Source organism: Lucilia cuprina, chromosome 4 (assembly GCF_022045245.1).
Source record: "Lucilia cuprina isolate Lc7/37 chromosome 4, ASM2204524v1, whole genome shotgun sequence".
NCBI classification, from domain to species: Eukaryota; Metazoa; Arthropoda; class Insecta; order Diptera; family Calliphoridae; genus Lucilia; species Lucilia cuprina.
Genome location: NC_060952.1, coordinates 90063203 through 90086979, shown reverse-complemented (window position 1 = coordinate 90086979; position 23777 = coordinate 90063203). Strand labels below are relative to the sequence as shown.

Here is a 23777-nt window from a genome sequence, read left to right as displayed (position 1 = left end):
TTGGAACGATAACAGCGAGTTTGGGTTTAAACCACAGATACTACGTGGATCCCGAAGAAACTTCAACCAACTAACCAGCCAAGACATAGCGTGTTTTTCTCTGCTTAGACCCATCTTTTAACCAAGCACCCCTTCACGCGAGTTTGGGTTTAAATCATAGCCACTACGTGAATCCCGAATGAACCTCAACCAAGTGACCAGCCAAGACATAGTCCTGTGGGCAACTGGACACTCGTTGTACCAGATTAGAGTAAGTCTGCCAGGACTATAAACTGGTCATTTGGCTACCCGCCTATGAATTGAAGTTGTTTGTTTACCTTGCGGTAAGACCAGAGAACATAACCTATCATCTGCAACGAGAACCGGTGTCCAACAGGTGTTTCGAGCTGTGTCTTGGCACACCAAAGAGGTCCCATCTCATAATTGTGGTTAAACCGAAATCACGGAATGTTAATGTTGATTTAAAGACGAATGCACGATAACGGCGATACGGCTTTAGTACTGGACTTGACAAGCTGTTAGTCTTATGAATTACATACATAATTGTGTGGTCCTCGCGATGGTCAGAGTTTAGATAGCTCAAGTATTTGAGTAGAGTGCTCAAAACTAACACCTCAATGTTTCTTGGATATCTCAAGGGGAGGTGGTGGATCATAAAATGGAAGAAGTAGATCAATTAAAACTCTGACCGCGTGTTCTTCACTTACGTTGCAATGAATTCGTAATATATTTCGTTAAGGACCTTGGTGTTATGCTCATCATGTTCATGTCAATCATCAGATTTATTCTGAACTTGCAGACTTGGGGAAGGTCTGCATTAGAAAGTGTCAAGTTATTATCTTCTTGACAAATAAATTCTCCAACAATAGGTTCTTCAGTAAAGCGGTTGAGCAAATTTAGGCTTGGGTGTAGCTGCGACGGCAAACCTTGCAACTACTCCACGCATGTCAGCTTTGTGAAGAAAGTGTACGATCAGAACGGAGTCATATTAGATATCTGATCAAAAACAACGTTAGCATAAGTTGCTTTATTCAAGAATTTGACCAAAATTTGTAGTTTAGTTTTGAGGTGAGTTGCATCACTCCAATCTTTAAATGTTATTGATGGTTTTCAGATCAGATTCAAAATTTTCTAAATTTTGTAAATTCAGAGAAGAATTTTAATAAAATCTTCAGTATGATATATAGAAGAGTTTCGGATCAAAACACGGCGTTAGCATAAGTTGCTATATTCGAGAATTTGCCCAAAATTTTGGAGTTTAGTTTTGAGGTGAGCTGCATCTCTCGAATCATTAAATGTTATTGATGGCTTAGCACTTTGTTTGTGGTCAGATTTCAAATTTTATGAATTCAGAGAAGAATCTTCATAAAAACTTCTGTATGATATATAGAAGAGTGTCAATGTTCTCAACAACTCTCGCGCTCTTTACATTGGTTTTTATTTAAAACACTTCTTGAACCACCGCTTATAAGAAAACCCTTTAAAAGTATTAACAGGAATATAGGTTAACACAATTATCTATAATCTTACATTGTATGTTTAATTGATTCTTTTAGTTTTAGCATGCGTTGGCAAAAATATTAAATACTCAACGTACTGCTATTATAGTCATCATAAATTTCAGTTGAACAAGTAAAGAGAGAAAAAAAAACTATAAGCACTATTATAGTCATTTTGCAACAAATTACATGTCTTTTATTTTTGGGTTGCTGTAATATTTTAGCAGTAGACACAAGAAAAAGTCATGTAGCGGAAGTTAAATTACTAACTTGCTCTTGGCTTTGTTTTAAAAGTTGACGATAATTATGATGAAGACGATTAAGATGATAATGATGATTACATGAAAAATCGGTTGTGGTCTGTTGAACAAAATCAAAAGCGTGTGTTCAGTGTTGTACTATATACAATATAATATCTCCTTTTTGCACATAGTCCCCTTGACGCACATACAAACATGTGTACTTAAGGCACACATGATGTGGTGGATATTTAGACTGGATACTGGAGTAGTAAGTAATCTCTATGTCCGTCTGTTTATCTTATGAGTGTGTAACACATGGGTAATTTATAATTTTTTCTTAAGCCGGCATTAATGCTGCTAAAATAAAAACAAAATAACTTTAAAGAAAAAATTATGGAAATTGAGATTGCCATAATTTTAAAATCATAAATCATTGTTTAAAGACAAATAAACCATGTTTACAAGAAAAATTGCAAAATTCTTTTTTTCGGATTCAAAAATACATATAAAACAAGTAAGAAATTATAGTTGGGCGAGGCCGAATATATAATACTTTACACATGTTATAACAATAAAATGTGATTTAGTTTTCATATTAAGGCGTTTGAGTTGAATTGTCTCAGATATACTTAATCCATTTATTGTTGAATAAAATTCTGGACATTTAAGTCAAATTTTAAAGGGGACTTTTTATAGGTGCTAAGGCCAATGGGGGCCCTATAATTATAAAATTCATAAGGGTCACTAAGGCTTGTATAGAACTTAGTTGGATCTTAGTTATAAAAGCCCTACTGGGCGGGTTAAGTTCAAATGGCTTTGTCTCAGGTACCATAGAAGATCATGTGCCAAATTTAATTTAATTACCTCCAAAACTGCGACCTGTAGTTTCATTACAAACCCTATTTGGTGGTTCAGTTGTATGGGGGCTAGGTGAAATAACGGCGATCTAACCATTGGCTTTGGCCGGTCCATGCACAAGTACTTTGCTGGAGTTCTCGAGCTATCTAATCTCTGACCGTTGGGTGGCCTTTGTTGATTCGGCAACGGCACCTAGAGACGTAACCAGTGGACCGAAATATAATCCATCAATAATTGTTCTTACTCACATTCTGATATGAACAGAGTATACTCTGAACATATCTGGACAAGGAAGGAAAATTCAATGGTATCATTCGTCATCATTCAACCCAGCACACATCTCATTCATACGACACATTCCTAAGAGAAAAACATATGACACATTCATTATAGGTAGACGGGTGGGGTAAGGCCCGCCGAACCTCACATTCATCCCGTACCATATAGAATTAATACCAACTCATTTCCAACGCTTAGTCCAACCGTCACTCCTCTGTGGGGTATCTGTTGTTTTCGGAACTTATACCGAAATATTGACTTTATCATGCATCAGTCTTTTAACAGCCACTTACTCTCCCATCGAATTTGAGTTTAAACCACAGCCACTACTTGGATCCCGAAGGAACCTCAACCAACTGACCAGCCAGGACACCCGTAGTACCAGATTGTGCGGTGCCCTGGTCTGACCTCTGTCAATCCTTGCAAGGACTAAGCCAAGCAGTAGACTGTAACCAATTTTTCAGTCCCGGCCAGACTGGAGGTATTGGTCACCTCTTTATACCCCGGGATTGCAATAACACCCAGGCGGAGGTCTCGCCAAGGTACCATGCCCCCGGGGGTGGTCCATGGGTCAAAAGAAGATCATGTACCAAAAAATGCCTAGTTTGAACACAAGGTTTTCATGGACGGATGGACGGACATAGCTAAATCGACTGAGAAATGATTCTAAGCCGATTGTATGGGGGCTAGGTGATATAATGGACCGATCTTAACCATTTTCAATAGGCTTCGTTCCTAGGACAAAAAAAGATCCTGTACCAAGTTTTATTGAATTATCAAAATTGTGTAGTTTGATTAGAAGGTTTTCATGGACGGACGGACATAGCTAAATCGACTGAGAAATGATTCTAAGCCGACTGTTATACTTTAAGTTGCGTTATTGTGCGTTACAAACATCGGCACAATATACCTTCCCTACGTAAGTGAGTGATGTAGGGTACAAAAATTGCAAAATCTACACCACTAACCGCAGAAGACCTTTTTAAGGCAAAATATAAACAAGTTTCCAAAAAAAAAATGTATAAGAAAATTAAATTGGTTTAAAAACCTCAAGCAAAATACGTAATTCGTTAAAAAACAAAGAAATCATAATACTAGTTAGTAAGTCTCTAGGGAAAAAAAAGAAAACAACATTTAAAACACACACCATAAAAAATAGCATTTAGTCAGTCATTCAGTTAGCCACTCAGTCAGTCATTCATTCATTCATTCATTCATTCATTCAAACAAAAGGCAGTTATCAAATTACAGACAATAAAGTTTGTAACAAGACAAAGTACAGAAATAAGAACAAAAATCTGTCTCAAGATGTCATATTTCAAATTATAATTTAAAATTTTTTATTTTTTTCAAGATTATAAAGGGGCTAAAAGTGTTACTCAAAATGCTGACAGATTTTAAATTGACCAAGAAGAAAAATAAAAGGAGATTAAATATTTATAATTTTTTCATTTATAAACTGTAGTTACCTAAGTGTTGGATTTTAAGGTTAGTTTGTATTTGTGAATTTATTGCTAATTAACCGTTTATTTCAAATTTCCCTGAGAAATTTCAAGTTTCATTTATTTTATGGTAATCTGAGTTCGTTGCACTTAAAAAAAACTTCATGATATCTAATATTTTTCAAAATAAATCATTTTTCGTACTAAGATATTATATCTATATCACAAAAACTATTACGAGATATCCTGCAATAAAATTAATATTTTGAAGAATACTACTGACACTATTGGATCACCCGATTAGATAAATTCTCAATCTTTAGTTTTTTTCTTTCTCTCGAAAAAAAGATATACGAAAGGAACAAATAATCGTATTGACCGATCAACATTAAATGATCAGATCAGTCGATATCGCGTCTAAACATACTAAATAACATCAATTTCTTTATTTCTTTAGTTTTTTTATTCGAGTGGCTCAAAAATTTATACAAATAAAACTAAAAGAAGAAATACGAGAATAGCGAATAAAATTATTGGTAAAAAATTGTGCTACGATCAGTAGTGATCGTGACTAAACATTCTTAAAGTCAATACAACGAATGAAGTAGTAAGTAAGGTTAAGAGTTTAGGTTGAGAGAAATATATATAATACACAATCCGATAGAGTGCAGCTGAATTACTATCAGACCTATTGTGCTCTATTTTACATGAAAAATCAGTAGAGATCATAATACTTAATAATTTAAATTTCGTTAATTGTTTCTTTATTATTTTTATTCAGATAGCTCAAGAATCTATAAAAACTTATTGCTCAAAAATTAAGTAGTGCCTTCGTAACTTTGTAACTTCTAGACATCTAAATAGATAACGAAAGAAGTAGTGGACAAGATAAGGTTAAGTTGAGATGAAGATCACTTTCAGATAGTCAAGCCTGTTGAGCGCTCTTTTACAAAAAAAATGTATCTATATTAAAAACTTATGTTGAGACATACTTCAGTTGTTGTTCACGAGATATGTTATAGATGGAATAACGTCACTTCCAAAACACTGTAAAAGAAAGTGTTCCAAAGTATCACGCTTCCTCGCTCGAACGGTTCATACGAAATAACAAAATTATGTTGTCAAATAGAACATTGCATTGTCAAAATGGTTCTTTGTCGAAATTATAACCACACATTGCTGAAACGACACAAAGCTTAGTCGAAATGACAACAATGCTTTGTTGCATTGACAACAGCGGTTGTCAAAATGATAACTAGGAGTTAGTTAAATTTTTTACACAGCTTGTTTAAAACAAGCTATGTTGTCAAACAGAACATTGCATTGTCGAAATTATAGCGGTATATTGCCTAAACGACACAAAGCTTAATCGAACAATGAAAACAATGCGTTATTGCAATAATAACAGTAGTTGTCCAAATGATAACTGGGTGCTACCAAAATTCTCTAAGCTCACTTTTGACAACAGATTGTAGTAATTTCGATACTTTTCTATCGGGTTTTCCCTTCTTTACCAATGTCCCTGATGTGAATCGAACCAACCAGAGGCACACAATCGTTACATTGATTTTAAAGTGTCTTCTTTTTTTGGGGGAATTATGTTTATCCTTTTGTTGCCGATTAGCGTTAAATAAATAAAGTAATAGGTTAAAACAATATTTAGATTTGGTAATTTTCAAAGTTCCCAGGAAAAACTTTATTTTAACACGGTGATGTCATTGGAGGAAAGTTCTTCTACGCAAATACAAATAATGAGTTAAAGTAGCATATTTTGCTTACAAAGAAGTTGTTGAGTAAGTTGTATTGTTTTTATTAATAAAAAGGAGCCAGTGAGAATACGAACAAAGGACTTTGGTTTGTTAGTTAAATGTTCTACTCGCTGCACTACTGCTTAGCTATTTTATTGTGCGTCTAATAGTAGTTTTCAAAAGTTAATGTTGTGTTCTTTTTTATAAAACAAAATTCTTAAAGAAAGTCATTACTTGAGTACTTTAAAGTAATGCAAACGGTAAGTACATAGTCATTGAACAGTAATTGGTTATGGAAGTACAACCCATTACCAAGTTTTTGCTGAGTTGTTATTAATTTTAAACTTTCTGACATTATTTTGGTTCCTGTGATCTAACCAAAATAAACTTAAATGACACTTTTTCTGCTAGATGTTTAAATATTCGACATTATTGAAACAAAAACCTTTTAAGTTCATTTCTATAACTAAAATCATTTAGGAATATGTTTGCCTTCATTAATGTTCTTAATATTACGCCCTTTTGCTTTTGTCCGGAGCTCTTAACAAAGATTGATGTATTGTTAATGATTTCAATTTAACACGACACCTCCACCTTCAATATACACACATAGTACAATTTCATTTGTTCGAAATGGTTTCAGTAAGCTACTCTGAGGCTCTATTAAAAAAACATCATTTCTATCATTACGTTAAGTCATCTAAGTAACAAAAAGGCCACAATAACAAGGCAGTTAACCAACCAGCCAGTCACTCAACCAAACAGTCAAACAAACAAACGACCACAGATCTGGGAGACCCCATCATCAAGACAATATTGTAAGTCAACCCAAGAAACCGACAGACAGACAAATATCTACTCGCCAGATTTGTTAACATAGAAGTGATTTATGAATGTAATTGACCGCAATACGTTTACGAAAAAAATATATACTATAGACGAATAAATAAATATGCTTGTATGTGCAGTATTGTTCGAAACCTAAGCAACTTTTTCCCACTATGTAATAATAGACTCATATCTTTTCTTTAAATAAATTCAAAATCTAAGCAACTTTTAATATTTCGTATGATAACATTTGTTTCTTAGGACCTCAGCGAATCTTTTGGGCATAGATTCAATAAGATTGGATAGAATAGATGTTGATATAGCTTCCACTCTGATTTTAGACAGTTCATCAATTCCTGTTTATTTTTAAAGCGTCGAGTTCCTACCCCCTATTTTAAAATGCCAAAGAGGTTCTTTATAGGCGATTGAGGTGGCCAATGCAAGACTTGAACCCCATTTGCTGATAACCAATCCTTCACCAACTTCGATGAAACACCCATCGAAGTGGTATTTCCCACTCAGCATAGTTAAGCATGTGAGTTGCTAAAATGTCTCTTGAAGAAAGCCTTTGCTTTATTGTGGCTTTTGAGTACCGAGGATGTAGCCGCATTCCTTTTGGTCTTCTCACGTGGCAAACTCAATCTGAATTTAGTATGCTTCTTAGTCAGCATAGGCTTCTTAGATGGCATGAAGCTTCTTAAGTTTTGTTCCAATAAACTTTTTCTTACTGTGGAAGAGCTAACCTAAAGTGCAAGCTCGTTCACTATGTCTTTTGATGAATGGATTTTTTTTACTAGACGGAAAATTTTATGGTCTGTTTGCTCAGAAGTTTTTCGAGGTCGCTCAACGATAGTGGCTTGCTCTACTTTTCCAGTAGCTTTATACTTTTCTATAATATAATTTTCCGACCCCATAAAGTATATATTTTTGATTAAGCTTTGTCCGTCTTTCTATCTGTCCCAGAACAGACAGATATTGGCGAGATCCGAATCTTCAATAATTCTGTTAGACATGCTTTCTAGAAGATCGCTTTTTAAAATCAATATCGGAGATATGAGCAAAAATCCGAGACAACCTGTGAAAATTTCATCAAAAATTGAGATTTTTTATTCATGCTCAAACAGAAATTGCAAAAAACAAAAACAAAATACATAATCAGAGCGAAAGCAGCGCTAGTGTGTTGTTATTGGCTAGAAACATGAAATTATGTATGTGGACCCTGGCTTAAGTTAGAAGCCATATAAGGGAACTTTTTAGTACTATTTCGTTTCTCAAAAGGTACTTTTTGAATTTTCGATACTATTGAACCTAGAAATATGAAATTAGGTATTTAGAGTCTGAATTAGTAGAGAACCCATAAAAGTGAACATTTTGGTACTTTTTCGTTTTTCAAAAGGTACTTTTTGAATTTTCTCTAATATTGAACCTAGGAACATGAAATTATGTATGTAGAGTCTGAATTAGGTGAGAACCCATAAAAGGGAAATTTTTTGGTACTATTTTGTCTTTCAAAAGGTACTTTTTGAGTTTTCTATAATAATGAACTAAGAAACATTATATTATGTATGTACAGCCCGGATTAGACAAAAACAGGTCAAAGGGGATTTTTGGTACTTTTTCGTTATACAAAAGGTACATTTTGAATTTTCTATAATATTGAACTTAGAAACATGAAATTGAGTATGTAGAGTCGGAATTAGGTGAGAACCGGAAAATGAACTTTGGGTTCTTTTTTGCTTTATAAAGGTAATTTTCTATAATATTGAATCTAGAAAAATGAAATTAAGTATGTTGAGCCCAAAGTGATGTAAAAGAGGAGTTTTTGATACCGACTGTTTTTTTAACACTCTATGGTGAAGGGTATATAAGATTCGGCACAGCCGAATATAGAACTCTTACTTGTTTTTAATAATAATCATAACGGGATTAAAATTTTTGTTGTTCTTTTATGCAAAAATGTTAAAGTTGCTTAGTTTTCGAACAGCGAATTTTTAAGTAAATTTCGTTTTTGTTTCATAATTTCTTCCAAAACCATAAAAATAATTTTTTGTTGTTGTTATTAGTATGTAGATAATAAATAAAAGGGAAATTTTTCATTAATCTATTTAAAGAGAACATAAACGGCCATGAGTATTTACTGGGGAAAAGTTGCTTAGGTTTCGAACAATACTGTATGTATATAGAGAATGTTGTTAGTACTATATTTAGTCAAACTTGAAAGCAACTATACACACATGAGACATAGTTTTACGAATATTTTCTATTCTGTATTATTTTTTTCTTTATATATATTTGTTCTTTTGCGTGCATCATTTGCTGCTGTTGTCTATGGCCGTCTGTCGGTTTTATATAGTGGCCAGAGTCGTTTTACGGTGTTTAAGATGTTCTTATTATTTTTTTTTTTTGCTTTTTAGGGTTTTAAGTAACTGAGGAAGTGAAATTTTTAAGTGAAGTAGTATTAAGATGTTTTAAGTTATTTTTTTTTTCTCTTCTTTCATCATAGGTTTTAAGTGGCGTCTTTTGGTAGCAAAAGAAAAAACGAGTAAAAAGAAATTTTCAATGGTTAGAATATATAAAAGATGTCTTAAACATGCTTGATGTTGTTTTAAATGGTTTCTGCTATTGCACTTAATACCCCGTTAATGATGATGTTTTAATATAATAAATCGCCTGTTAATTTTATGCCAGCAATATTTAGTGTATCCTTACAAAGAAGTATGTATGTATGTACAGGCGAATAAAGCCGATATATTTATTGTGTATGTATAAAAATTTGTGATAATAAATTTTATATAAAATTTATTACAACTATTCTATTGGTGAATAGTATAAAGAAAAGCTTTCAAGTGCACAATTTGCAAATCTTAATAATTTTAAAGAAACAATTAAACTATAGTAAAATGTCAAAGTATAGAGTTATGTAAGTGAGTAATTGCTATGTGAGACTTATTGGAAAGAGTTTTAAGTGCAGAGTAAGAAGGACAACAGGAGCAGTAGAGTTATGTGAGTGATTGCTATAAGGAATATTTAAAGAGTTTTAAATAAATAATAACTTAATATCTAACAACAAGGAAATAGCAGAAGAGATATGTGTATGAATGTTACGAGGACTTTTTGAAAAGTTTTAAGTATATACGAAATTTTCGTTAAAACTTTTGCAAAACTATCTACAAATGATTTAAATGATTAATTTTTTAACTTATACTAGTCAACCGGCCAATTTGGGGAAAAGATCTATCAATAGGCTAGAAAACGGCTAGATCAAATGCAAGATTATGAGTGTAGTCCATGAACTATATCAGGAGCTTCTCCGTACATATGTCCATAAACTACTGAAAAGGTTAGACAAAAGATTAATCAATTAGTACTCAATAACTATTCAGTTCATAAAATTGTCAACCGATTATCACATAGACTAGTTAATAAACTAATCCTTGTGCTAGTGCCTAGACTAATCCACAAATGAGAGATTAATCCATAGACTATTTCAAAGGCTTCTTCTTAGATCAAGCTTAATGAGTCTATACTAGACAATAGATTATTTAATAGTCAAAAAATTCATCAATACTTTATAGTCGATATACAATTCACTAAACCAGGCGCGGATCCACGGGGGGAGGGGTTGACCCCCCTCCTTCCAAAACCAAAAATTTTAGATTCAAAATATAAAAATGAGAAAAAAAGGAAAAAGAAAATAAGTTTAGCACTACAACACCCCCCCCCCTCCATCTATATACTCGAGCTAGATCCGCGTCTACACTAGACTAATCTGTATATTACTCATTACTTTAGTCCCAGGTCTAGTAAGTACTATATTCAATACACTAGTCCTTAGTTATAGTATATAGCAATAGAAATTTTCTAATCGGTCCATATAGACTAAGAAGGTTAGGTTAGGTTGATAGGAGGATGTATACTATATCAAATCCGAAGAAATACACCTAGGACATATATAATAGTGAATAGTAAGGTCCAAAGTCTAGTCAGTAAACTATAGATTACTATAGATTACTCTATTGGCTATTTCCTAGACTAGTAAGTAGACTAGTCACTAATCAATAGAACAGCCCATAGGCTATTCTTTGGATTAGTTCATAGACTTCATTAGTCAGTGTGATAGTTCACTGCTCGCAAACAGTCAAGTAGCGTCCAAGAGGCTTCGTTTTAATCCAAATTACTATATAGTCTGACTAATAATTAAATGTATAATGGACTAGGCCATATACTACCCAATAGATTTATCAATATACCAGTTCTTAGACTATTCAGTTATAACACTAGTTCAAAGAGTTGTAAATAGACTAGTATAAGGATTCCCTACAGTAATGTAGGGCGGTACAAGTTATTAATTCTTAGACTAGTGAATAGTTAAATCCATAGACTAGTCAATATGCCAAACCATATATTATTTCATTAGCTTTTCCATATACCAGTCCATAGGATAATCTACGGCCTAGACATGTGATAAATTAATACTAAAAATACTAGTAATTTCACTAGTCATTAGACTAGTCCAAAGTCTTGTAAGTGGATTATTCCATAGACTATTAAGTAGATTAGTCATTAGTCCATAGTATGGATTAGACAAGATATTGAATAGTTAAGTCCATAGGCTTGTCACGAAAATACATCATACATTATTTCATTGGTTATACCCTAAAACAGTCTAGTCAACACATTAGTTCATAGTCAATAAACTAGCCTATAGTCCTAGCAAATATATTAGTTCCTAGATTAGTCCTAATTGTCGATAGACTACTTCCAAAATAGAGAAATAAAAGTACTGTTTAGGGAAAAAAATAAAAATTTACAAAATTTTTAATTTTTCTTTATTTGACATTTAAAGTTCTACACTGACTTTGGCGTAAATTTCACTACAGCCCTTGTATTAATCCTAATGCAAAATAGAATTCTTTATTTATGTATAATGGTATTTCTTAAATATCTTCTATAAATTCTTGGGAATAGATGATATTAGTAAAAGGTTTTAGATTTCCTTACCGGGAAATTTTCAGTTGTATTTTTTATACTGTTAGTAAATAAAAAATCATTAACTCAACTATTATACAAATTGATAACGATTCAAATTCTTACTATAAATTATTATACGAAATTATAAAATTTGAAAAGCTTAAAACTTACAGCTTTCAAATCAAACATATTTCGATGAAATCATTGTTTATATATTTTGTTTAAAGATGTAATCACATTGTAAAGTTTATTGACTAAATTTCAGAAAGAGCGATGCGATCTTAAAGTTAATGAAAGTGAAATTAAAATATTAAAGTTCAATAAGATCGTATTTAAAATACCAAGTATACCAAAGCATACCCAGTAAATACTTGGTAGTTACTTGCAATTTCGAAACTTTTCAATAATGGAGTACTTATGGTATTGATTACACAGAAGTAGCTCAGTAACGTCTTATTAATAATGTGTTATATAATTTATTTCTAATTCATTAGTCCACTTCTCTGTAAACATATAGAAAATATATACGTTTTTCCCACGATTTTTATTCACTGATTTCACTACTTACTTGTAAGCGTTTTTTGTGTAAGTACTTGCCTTAAATAGCATTACCGTGTTAAAATAATTATTAAAAATGCTAAAGTAAATTTTAGTATTTTAATTAGTTACACGATAATAAACGTTTAAAAAATGTATTTAATGTGATAAATTATTATTTAAATTTTTAGCAGACAGCAGATTGCCAAAAAAATTTTTTGATAATTTTCACAAATTATTTTGATTTTTAAACTAAGGGGCGTTTTTTTTTTTTTTTTTTTTTTTGCAAAAATAAAATATAATTCAAATTTACGAAGAAAAAAAGGAAGAATTTTTATTACAACATTGTTTGACAGTAATTCTCACTTAATTTTTAGCAATTCTAAAAAATATTTACTATCAATCAAAATAATACAAATTACCTTTTTTTGAACTTCAATTTCACTTTAATTTTATATCAATATTTCACCTCATGAGAGAAAAATATGCTGATATAATTTTGTGGTTTTTATATTGGTCTTTTTATGCATTAGACAACTATTTGCTAGACAACCGCAAATTAAACCTATTCAACGCATAATTGGCAAACAATAAAAGATTGCAAAAATATTATTAACAACAATGACATTTAAGCAACAACAGCTATAGCTATGTAGACACTTTTTTACATACGTACACAGAAAAAACTGAAAATGAGTTTTAATTATCAAAATAATTGTATCAAGCAAGTTTTGCACCTATAACCAAAATGATGATATCAATTATCAAATTTGTAAAAAAATAAAAATATATATATTTTTTCCAAATAACGAATTAATCAAAACAATTAATGTCAATAATTGAGACAAGATTTAACATTGATTAATTCATTAATTGTATAAATTAAATATTTAATAAATAAAAAATTGATTTTTTATTAATTTATTAATCAAATAAATTAAACTGTTTGATAGAGAAAATTTTAAAAATCAATTAAGAAGGTGATTAAAACAATCAAATTATTAATCGATTACACACAACGTTAAAGGAATACTAGCCCTTTAACAATGCGTTCAGCATTTACAAAAATTATCACTTTATTGACATAATTTAACATATAAAGTGTTTCACAAATTGTCAAGAAACTTAAATATTATATGCCTAACATTTTATTAACTATTTAGGAATTATAAGTATTCCTCGCAAAAAAAATTAAATAAAATATTAAAAAAATAAAACTAAAATAGAAAAATAGGCCAGAAACATTTTTTCAATCAATTAAAAAATTAATTGAATTAATTAAAAAATTAATCAAAATTTTATACTTATGTTTCCAACAGTTTCAAAAAACGAGATAATTAAGACAAATAAAAATTTGTTTAAATAAAAAGTAAAGAAAATTAAAACATGTTAATTGAAAATAAACTACCGATAATTTTTTCTGTGTATTGTTGATATGATACCCGTACAAGTTGCAAGCAATTCATACAATCTAAAACAAATAACCACAAATTTAAACAATTAACAATTGTTTATTTTGCTAATTTAAATTATAATTCTATAATAAATAATAATAGATAAAAAACAAAAAAAAACAAGCTGACAAATAAAATATAGTGCTAGACAAATTGGCAACAAATGTTTTTTTTATTGTTGTTGCTAATGTTGCCAATAATATTGTTCTCATTGTACGCTACTGTTAGGATGGAAGACTAATTTGTTTATGAGAGAAAATGTGTTTAAGTATTAAGTGGGGAGGGTATATTGGGTTTGTGCTAAAGTTTGTATCGCACAAACTTTAGCCCTTTAACCACCTTAAAATATACCAATCGGCTTAGAATCCGATTCTATGTCGATTAAGCTATGTCCGTCCGTCTGTCCTTTCATACGTCCGAGTAAACCTTGTAATTAAACTACACGTCGCAAATTTTGAAGATAATTCAATGAAATTTGGTATGTGATCTTCTATGGTACCGGAAGCGATTGAAAATGGATAAGATCGGTCCAATATTTCACATAGCCCCCATACAACTGAACCCTCGAATAGGGATTGTAAACCTAGTAATCAAACTACAGGTCGCAATTTTTGAGATAATTCAATGAAACTTGGCACATGATCTTCTATGGTACCGGAAACGATTGAAATGGTTAAGATCGGTCCAATATTTCACCTTGCAACTAAACCCACCTCATACAACTAAACCCACGAATACAGCTTGTAAACCTAGTAATCAAACTACCGCTTGCAATTTTTGAAATAACTCAATGAAATTTGGCACATGATCTTTTAAGGTACCGGAGACGAAGCTTAATGAATATGATTAACATGGGTCTATTATTTCACCTAGCCGCCATACAACTTAACCCGCCAAATAGGGCCTTTAAGTTCATAATTATGTTTAATATACTCGTATCTCGACTTTTTTAACTTTAAGTTTAAAAGAACGATGTTTAATACATTAAACCCAAAGGAATACAACTGGGGAATTATTGGTCTCTATTGCGTTCAACAAAAGAAGTTATCGTCCCTATTCTTCAATTAGTGTTTTTGAGGATTGCAATATTTGGACTAACATAACTCCCTACATTTAGATCTAATTTAAACGAAAGTCTGTAGTCTCCATGTTCTATATTCTTTTGAATCCGTTAGTGAAATTTTGTATACATGTGTTCGTATGCATGAGTGTCCATTCTTAGAAAGCTCTTTGGCCTAAATCTAAACTATCATTCTATAGAATTTAGGGGTTCTTCTAGCCATTTCTTTTTATTTCAAGAGAGTTTACGGGACGATTCCACTCATTTTTTCTTCGACCTTCATTTTAATTTAGAGTTTAGAATTCCTGTTAGAACTGTTTAGAATAACCTCCTTAAAAGCTCCCTTCTCATCAGTTTAAGAGTTCAATGTCGACTAGAATTTACACTTATCAGCTGATAACAGCCTTCTGTTTACAATTCAGTCTCTGTATTGTGGAAATGTTTTGCATTCGTTAGGTTATCTTTCGATACAGGGTTTACAATATTCAGTCCAACTATATCTACCAGAGGTTTACAAGATTACTTTTTTTAATTTATTTTTTAATTTTGCATTTTTGGGAAAATTTTTAGTTTTAGTAAAAAAATTGCATTTTCTGTAAAATTTTGCATTTTTTGGTTAAAATTTCAATTTTTATTTTTTTAATAAAATTTAAAATTTCTCTGAAAATTTGCATTTTTTTAGTAAAAATTTAATTTTTAATGAAGTTTAACATTTTTAGAGAAATTTGTTAAAATTTAATAAAAACTTACATTTTTAGTGCATTTTTTCACTGAAGTTTTACACTTTTATTTTGAAATTTGCATTTTCAGAACAAAATTTGCATTTTGTGTAAAAAGATTGCATTTTTTGCATTTTTATTAAATTTTGGCATTTTAAGAAAAAATTTGCATTTTAAGTTAAAAAAAAAATCCGTTTGGCTTGTTGAAAGTATACTGCACTTTAGTGAAAATTTTACAAGCACATTAAAACAGTGCATTTTTTGTAAAAGAATGCAACACTATGTTAAAATTAACATTATAACTGCAAATTTAACATTTTCAGTACAAATTTTCAAGTTCAATGAACTTTTGTCATTTTTACTTGTTGATTGAAATCCTATAGAGTAGGGTATCTTATATTTATCACATATTAACACCTCTCTACAAACAATCAACTCGGTTATTTTGAAAATCTCTTTAACTAAAAGCTTTAAATAAATAAATTCAAAAAAGGCTATTTATAATTTATTTATTTGTATGTAAGATTTTTTTTACTTTTTGCGTAAGAGATATAAATGATGTTTTGTTAATTAATTTCATTAAGTGTGCCAATAAACCAAAAAAAGCAAACTAAGAGAAAAAACAAGTAATATTTCTATATTCGGCTGTGTCGAATCTTATATACCCTTCACCAAGTATGTTTTAAAAAAACAGTTTTTATTTATTTTGTATCTCTGCACACATATCACACATAACATACACACAAACAAATATAAACTGTAGCAGAAAAAATATTAACCGTTGTACTGTAATACCACCGTCAAACTGCATTCCCACTCTCAAACAAATATGAGCTGTATTACCAACATATTACTGTTTTATCTCCTTGTTCTTGTTATACCCACTTACCTTCGTGAGAACAGAACAGCATCCAAACATACAAAAAAATACACAGCTGAATAAAACCAAATACATCTCCACACGCACATGTACATCTTTATCCAATGCACAGTGTTGTTGTTGCTTTTTTAACAAAGCATGAAAAATTGTGGCTTTTTTTGATGAAATTTTCAGAGGTTGTCTCGGATTTTTGCTCATATCTCCGTTATTTATAGCCCGATTTTGCTGATTTTAAAAAGCGATCTTCTCGAAAGCATGTCTAACTGAATTATTGAAGATTCGGATCTCGCTGATATCTGGGGACCTCTAAAAACTGATTTCAACAGACAGACTGACGGACATGGCGACTCCGCTATCTATTAGCATCCAGAATATATATACTTTATAGGGTCAGAAATATTATAGAAATTACAAACGGAATGACAAACTTATATATACCCTTCTCACGAAGGTGTAGGGTATAAAAAACTGAAAATTAAACGGTCATTCCACTCTGCTAAATAAATTGTAGCGCTAAACGATGAAATATAGACATTTGTTGGCATTTATACAGTAGTGATACTATTTTTTCTCATGTTTTTCTTTCTTACTATGTGTTTATGTTTATTTTTGTTTTTTAATATATTTCATTTTATGTATTTATGTTTTTGTTAATTTAAATTTTATGCTGCATTTCCGGTACGTAGTATGGTAAACATTAAAAATAAAATTTAGCAAAAACCACACACATTAACATAAAAAAAAGATGAAGAAAAAAAGTGAAGAAGCCAAATAAAATTATGCGAGCAAAATAATATTGTCTTTGTACATTAATGATTCAGAGCCAAATTTTGTGTGTTTTCAGCAAAAGAGAAATTTTCTTGTTGTGCGTTATTTGTGTTACAAACATACATACGTACATACATATGTAGTTGACAACATAAATATTAAGTTTTGTTTTGAATTAATAATGTATTAGTAGTTCATTCATTATTTCGCAAAAAAAAAACGAAATATTCCACTTATCAGTTTGTCTTGGAGTGAAATCAAAATTTGTTGTTTTTTTTAATGTCTATAAGCAACTCATATCATGCAGAGAAAAAAAAAACAATTTGATTAAGTAGTTTTTTGTTCTTATTTTTAAGAAAGGTCCACATAATTGATGGAAGCAGGTGTCTAACAATAGGACAGAAAATTTAGTTTGCATAACACTATATCTTTCCCACTAGCTTTGGTAGTGGCACTTGTAGAGTTTTCATTTAATTCCTTCTTTAATTGACTTGGAAAGTTGTCACTTGCGTCACACAAATATTTAGTATAATGGATGACGTGAACGATGTTCTCATTTATTAATATAAAGCTCTAATTCAAGTTTCGTTTACAGAGACAGTAGGTTTTTTTTAAATACTTCTTAAATACTAAAGTAGGCAACGCTTGTCAACTAAGATATTTGGGATGATATGGAGACCCATATCAACACAACACAGTCAAAGAACTCGATACAGCTATAGTACGCCTTATTCTCACATACGGATCTATTGTACGGTGGGCTTCAACTTAGAATAAATTTGTTATAGATAAGCTATAGAACGTTCCCAGATCAGGATATATTGGAATAAGATGTGCTCTAAGAACTAGTCCTTCAGAAGCTCTAAATACTATCACCCTTATCGCCAATAGAAGTGAAAATTTTGTTCTCTTCAAATTTTCAATTCCCTCGAAAGGAAAATTGCTATCGTGAACTTGTTGTAAACAATTCATTCACATTAGTTGATTTTGTATGGAACAGCTGTTAATATTTAAAAATTCCATCAACAGTTGTAATTCAGGTCTGAGTTGGGGAACAACTCTCGCGTCATCGCGATTATTTCTTAAACGAGTTCAGGCTTGTATTTGTTGCCTGGCTTTCGACAGTTTTACGTCTCGCTCGCATTGGTGTAGTGTATTACTTCATATAACTGTTCAAAGTTATATGTTGTCTACATTAACCTCGTGCTTTCGTATCACCTCAAATGAGGTTATGTTTTATTGGTGCAGACCATAAAATACTCAAACGTTTATAATCTGGTAGAGACTATTAAAACTCAACTGTTTAAACCCTAGTGGAGACCATTAAACCTCAACTGTTTATACCCTGGTGGAGACCATTAAAACTCTTAAAATTTACTGGTGGAGTACCATTTAAAACTCAAAGTTAACTTAAGTGTTTAAAGGTTTCCAGCTTCATATATAAAAATATAGGTCGACATGGAGGATTTCCTTTAAACCAACGTGGGACACCCTGGCATTTTGCTTATGATCTCAGCCAACAATTCAAATAATCCAAAAAAAATTCCATCAACAAATTTCACAACAGATAAATTTTTTTCACGACAAAAATTTAAGTGAACGAAAAAAGTGAAATGATGAACGCCGATAGGGGTGTATATTTCATATCTTTTCTATAGATCTGCATATAATGGCCATATCTGTGATTGTTTGCTTGTCAAAAACATATGGAAATGCAGATACTTTGATACTCAGATACTTTCTTCAAAAGTTCGCAAAACTAATGTTATAATCTAGCAAAATATAAAGGTGCCAAGTTATTATGACCGCCATTCAATGAGAAGTACACAAGACAGATAATAACACGAAGTAGGCGGGATATATTGAGGTTGAAAGCTGTATTAACAGGACATTGGCTGCTAGCCAGTCAGGAATGTCGACTTGGGCTTCCCTACAATAACCAATGTCGCAGTTGCAAAGACAGTGAAAAAGAAGAAATAGTCTTCCATCTTCTCTGTGAATGCCCTGCTTTAGTTAGAAGAAATGGTCTTCCATCTTTCTTGTCAATGCTTTGCTTTAAGTGAGATATCTGGGTCTAAACTTAATGAGTTTTTTTTCGAGGTTCCCAACATACGATGAAGGGAGCGTAATTATCACATACTTGCTCAGGATCTTATTTTACAAGCTTCCACACATAATTACAGGAGTTCGATACTTTACTTGGGAAAAAATATGTTTAATCAAACACTATGTTTTACAAAAAGCATATAATTCAAAATAAAAATACTTTGAGTTCTCTAGTACATGATTTCTCCACATGGCTTTGGCATAGATCTATTATTAACTCAGATTTTCTGTTTTTTTAAAGCTTTTGAGTTCAAACATTAAGATGCGAAAAAGTGACCTGGATGTCCTAAGGGATTAATATTTATGTAAATTTGAAATTAATTTTAAACCAACATTGACGATATAGATATGTCCTTTCGGATTCAATTACATCCATCAGCTCCAGAGTTCTGACATTGAAGTTCGAAAAATCTTCCAGTATCACTCAAGGACTATAATAAGGAAGTTATCAGAACCTCTTATAAACAATTGCTATTCTGTCGGTTAAAATATATTGAAATATTTGATTAGGAATTCAGAAAGAGGTACCCTTTTCCCTGATAGAATTGTTGTAATCTCTTCGGTATATGGCGTTTTTGATTCCTTTAAAAAAAGTGTTCTTCAGCCGTTTGTAAAGGTATTAGAGAGAGAGAAAAGTGTTTCGAACATTAAGATGTTTTAATTGTTTAATGGACAATCGGTAATTTTATGGTCGTTCCAAGCATTTGGTTAAGATATGTTAGCACTGAGATAGGAAAGATTTTAGATTTAAGGTAAACAGATAGAATGTTCATATATGACAAAGAAATTTATTAAAGTGTCCCCGATATTAGATAATTATATTTTATAACACGAGATTTCAAAAACCTGGTGTGAGAAACAAAATCGGTGTTCAATATTTTAGAACAGTTTACTTTGGCCTCGGGTTTAAATATTTGACATTAAGCAATTTAACATCTGAGAAACCTAATATAATCTATATATATAAAAGAGTAGCGTTACTGACTGACTGACTGATTCATCATCGCACAGACCCAACGGCTGAACCTAGAATCATGAAATTTTGACAGTAGATGTGTTTTTGGATATATAGATCCACTAAGGAGGGATTTTTGGAAATTTGTACATTTAGGGGTAAAAAAGGAAAAAAAACGGGTAAAACAGGTTTTCTTAATTATCTTACCTAATATTAGTGATACAATAAAAATTTTAAATGCACATGTATCTACTCTTAAAATAAGCAGATGGGTGTCTGGTACTTTTTTTTAAATTCGTACTTTTAAGGGGTGAAAATGTGTAACGTATGTGATTTTGGTACCTTTTTGGCCCTTTATAACTTTTTAACTAATAAACAAAATACAATTTTTGTAAATATTTTGAATATATGTATCTCGAAAAATTAGGAGACATCTGTTTCGTTTTTTTTTAAATTTAGTCCTTTTTGGGTGTAAAATGGAGGAAACTGTATTTATGGTACTTTTTTTAGCACATTAAGAAAACTTTTACGGTTTATTGAATTATTCCTATTAAATTACGGACTTTGTAATATTTATTGTAATAAAATTTTTGCTATTTCACTGGGGAAATAAGTACCAAGAAGGGGGAATTGGCTCATTGAGCCAATTTTTATAAAATTTAAAAAAGTAGTTTATTTACTCACACAAAATAAGCTATTGGTATATTATTTTGGAACTCGAGTACTAATGCCTATATAGGACCAAATTCGAGTAAATTGTTTGGTACCTTTTTGAAAACACAATTTTTCTCGAACAAATGAATGCAGATTTCAATCGTTTGAGTTTTATCTGTTATATATAGATTTAAATACGGAAAAAAGTAAAAAATTGCATTCTTTATTACTACTAAATTTTATTCCACTTCTGGTACTTAATATTATTATTTAATATTAATTCAAAACACATGATTATTAAACATACACGTCCTCATGGAATAAGATTCTTTATGAGAGAACTTTTTAGTACTTTTTAACTCATAAATGGTACATTAATTTTAACATGCATGGTCTTTACTGAATAATATTCTGTAAGTGGGAACTATTTGAAACTTTTCTATTCTTCAAATGGTACCTTTTATATTCTTTATAATGGTTAACCTGAACATACGGCCCTTATTAAATGAGAGAGATTTTTGTACTTTTTCGTTTTTCCGATGGTACTTTTTGATATTATTACGATAGTGAACATATGTATATATTAAAAATAAAGTTTAAAATGTAGGGACCTTAGTGAATATGAATCTACTGAAAGGGACTTTTGGTACTTTTTCATTTATTAAAGTTATATAGGTATTTTGAATTGTATATAATATTGAGTACAGAAACATACAATTTTTGATTGAATGATAATCTATTAGAGATATTTTATAGTACTTTTTTCAAATAAATGAATGAAACTAAAAATACAAGCTTCTTACTGAATGCGAATTTAATCACGTGATATTGAACGTATAAAACTGAAACATTAAAAAATGTTTAATCAATTTTAATTTTCTATAAAATTAAACAAAATTGTGAATGTATTTAACTTAGGGTAGCGAAGCACCCAGGGTATGCTAGTTTACTCATATTTGCATTGTAGTTTTATTTTTGTTGTAATTACATGCTATTTTTTTCGTTATACTTTCCACTTACCTTCACTTCCAATAATTTCTTCTTATGAATGAATGAAAAAACCGGTTGCGGTGGTCAATAGTTGCTGTTTTGTGTTATTATTGTTGTAGTTATAATATTATGGAAAATAACCAGAAGAATTCCTCTATTGAAAGATTTAATACACTTCCATTAACATCATGTGTTGTAGTCTTTATTTATGTATAAAAATAGAGACGCCCTTTAAAGAATCCCTTTTTTGAAATTTTGTTGTAATACAAACATTTGTTTTTGTTGTTGTTTTTATTTTGTTTTGCTTCATTTACTTTACATTGCCTGTGGCCAAATAAATATGAAATCACCCCCGCAATGTTTGCTTCTTGTTCATTTTTTTCTGGTTCCTTTTACTTTTTCACTTCTTATGTTCTTTCCTTTTGCGTTTTCGCACACCAACTGTCAGACACAAGCACACACAAACTACACAAACAACACTTTGCTCCTTTGTTCAAATAGAATTTTTTTCCTGGCGAACAAGAAAATTATAGAAATAACAAAAACAATTCACAAACTCTTAGAATTTTTTTATTTTAATAAAATAAATAACTTTCTTTTGAATATTGCACTATTTTCTCACACTTTTAATTTGTGCAACTATTTATTTGTTTGTTATTCTTTCCAAAAGAAAGACCTTTTTTTATTATTTTTCTTCTTCTGGTAAATGATTTTAACATTTAATTCAAGGTCGTTTTCTTTGGTGTTTATTTTTTTCAGACTTTTGTTTAAATTAAATTTGTTATTTATTTGAAATAATTTGTTATTTCTCCTTCATTTTGCTCGTATTCAATTGTACTATTTAATTTAAAAAAATATTTGCTTTTTTTATTTAATTATAAAATTGCACTTTTTTGTTTGGTTGTAAAAGAACAACAGAGATTCACACAAACGCACACACGATACACAACAAACAGGGGTTAAATCGATACAAAAGCGTGCGACACCAAACCGTACGAAACGAAACCAACACTTGAAATAAAATAATTTTTGTTTCTCCCGTCATGTAAATAGTGTTGCCGTACGGTAGTGGTATGTGTGGTGTGTAATGGCAATTTTAGTTTGTAAAGTGGTAAGTTGTGTTTAAAAAGTTTGGAGCTACCATATGTGTGGTGATTGTTGGCAGTGATACCACTTGTTGTTATTAGGGTGAACCACTTAAAAGAAACGTTTTGAAACGGTATGCATTTAGTTAGTTAGTTAGTTAGGTAATTAGTTAGTTAGTTAGTTAGTAAGTCGGATGGTTAGTTAGTTAGTTAGTAAGTTAGTTAGTTAGTTAGTTATTTAGTTGGTTATTTAGTTGGTTATTTAGTTAGTTATTTATTTAGTTATTTATTTAGTTATTTAGTTAGTTAGTTAGTTAGTTAGTTAGTTAGTTAGTTTGTTAGTTAGTTAGTTAGTTAGTTAGTTAGTTAGTTAGTTAGTTAGTTAGTTAGTTAGTTAGTTAGTTAGTTAGTTAGTTAGTTAGTTAGTAAGTTATTTAGTTAGTTATTTAGTTAGTTAGTTATTTAGTTGGTTATTTAGTTAGTTATTTATTTAGTTGTTTAGTTAGTTATTTAGTTGGTTAATGAGTTTGTTAGCTAGTTAGTTCGTTAATTAGTCAGTTAGTTAGTTAGTTAGTTAGTTACTTAGTTACTTAGTTAGTTGGTGATATCTGAATAGCACTGTTCTTTGAGGGTTTGGGGTTTTCATGTATGGTCCATTAAATATGTTCCGTCCATGGTGCAACAAAAAGCATATTTTAAAAA

At 30.7% G+C, this 23777-nt stretch overlaps 1 protein-coding gene across 1 annotated transcript in view; it reads right to left on the bottom strand.

The window, feature by feature from the left end:
- Positions 1-23018, bottom strand: part of LOC111685300 (alpha-mannosidase 2) — an 82253-nt gene extending 59235 nt beyond the window's left edge. The window contains exon 1 of the mRNA XM_046948678.1: positions 22021-23018. The gene's annotated coding sequence lies outside the window, so the exon portion shown is untranslated. The remainder of the gene's footprint in view (positions 1-22020) is intronic.
- Between the last annotated feature and the right edge of the window lie 759 nt (positions 23019-23777).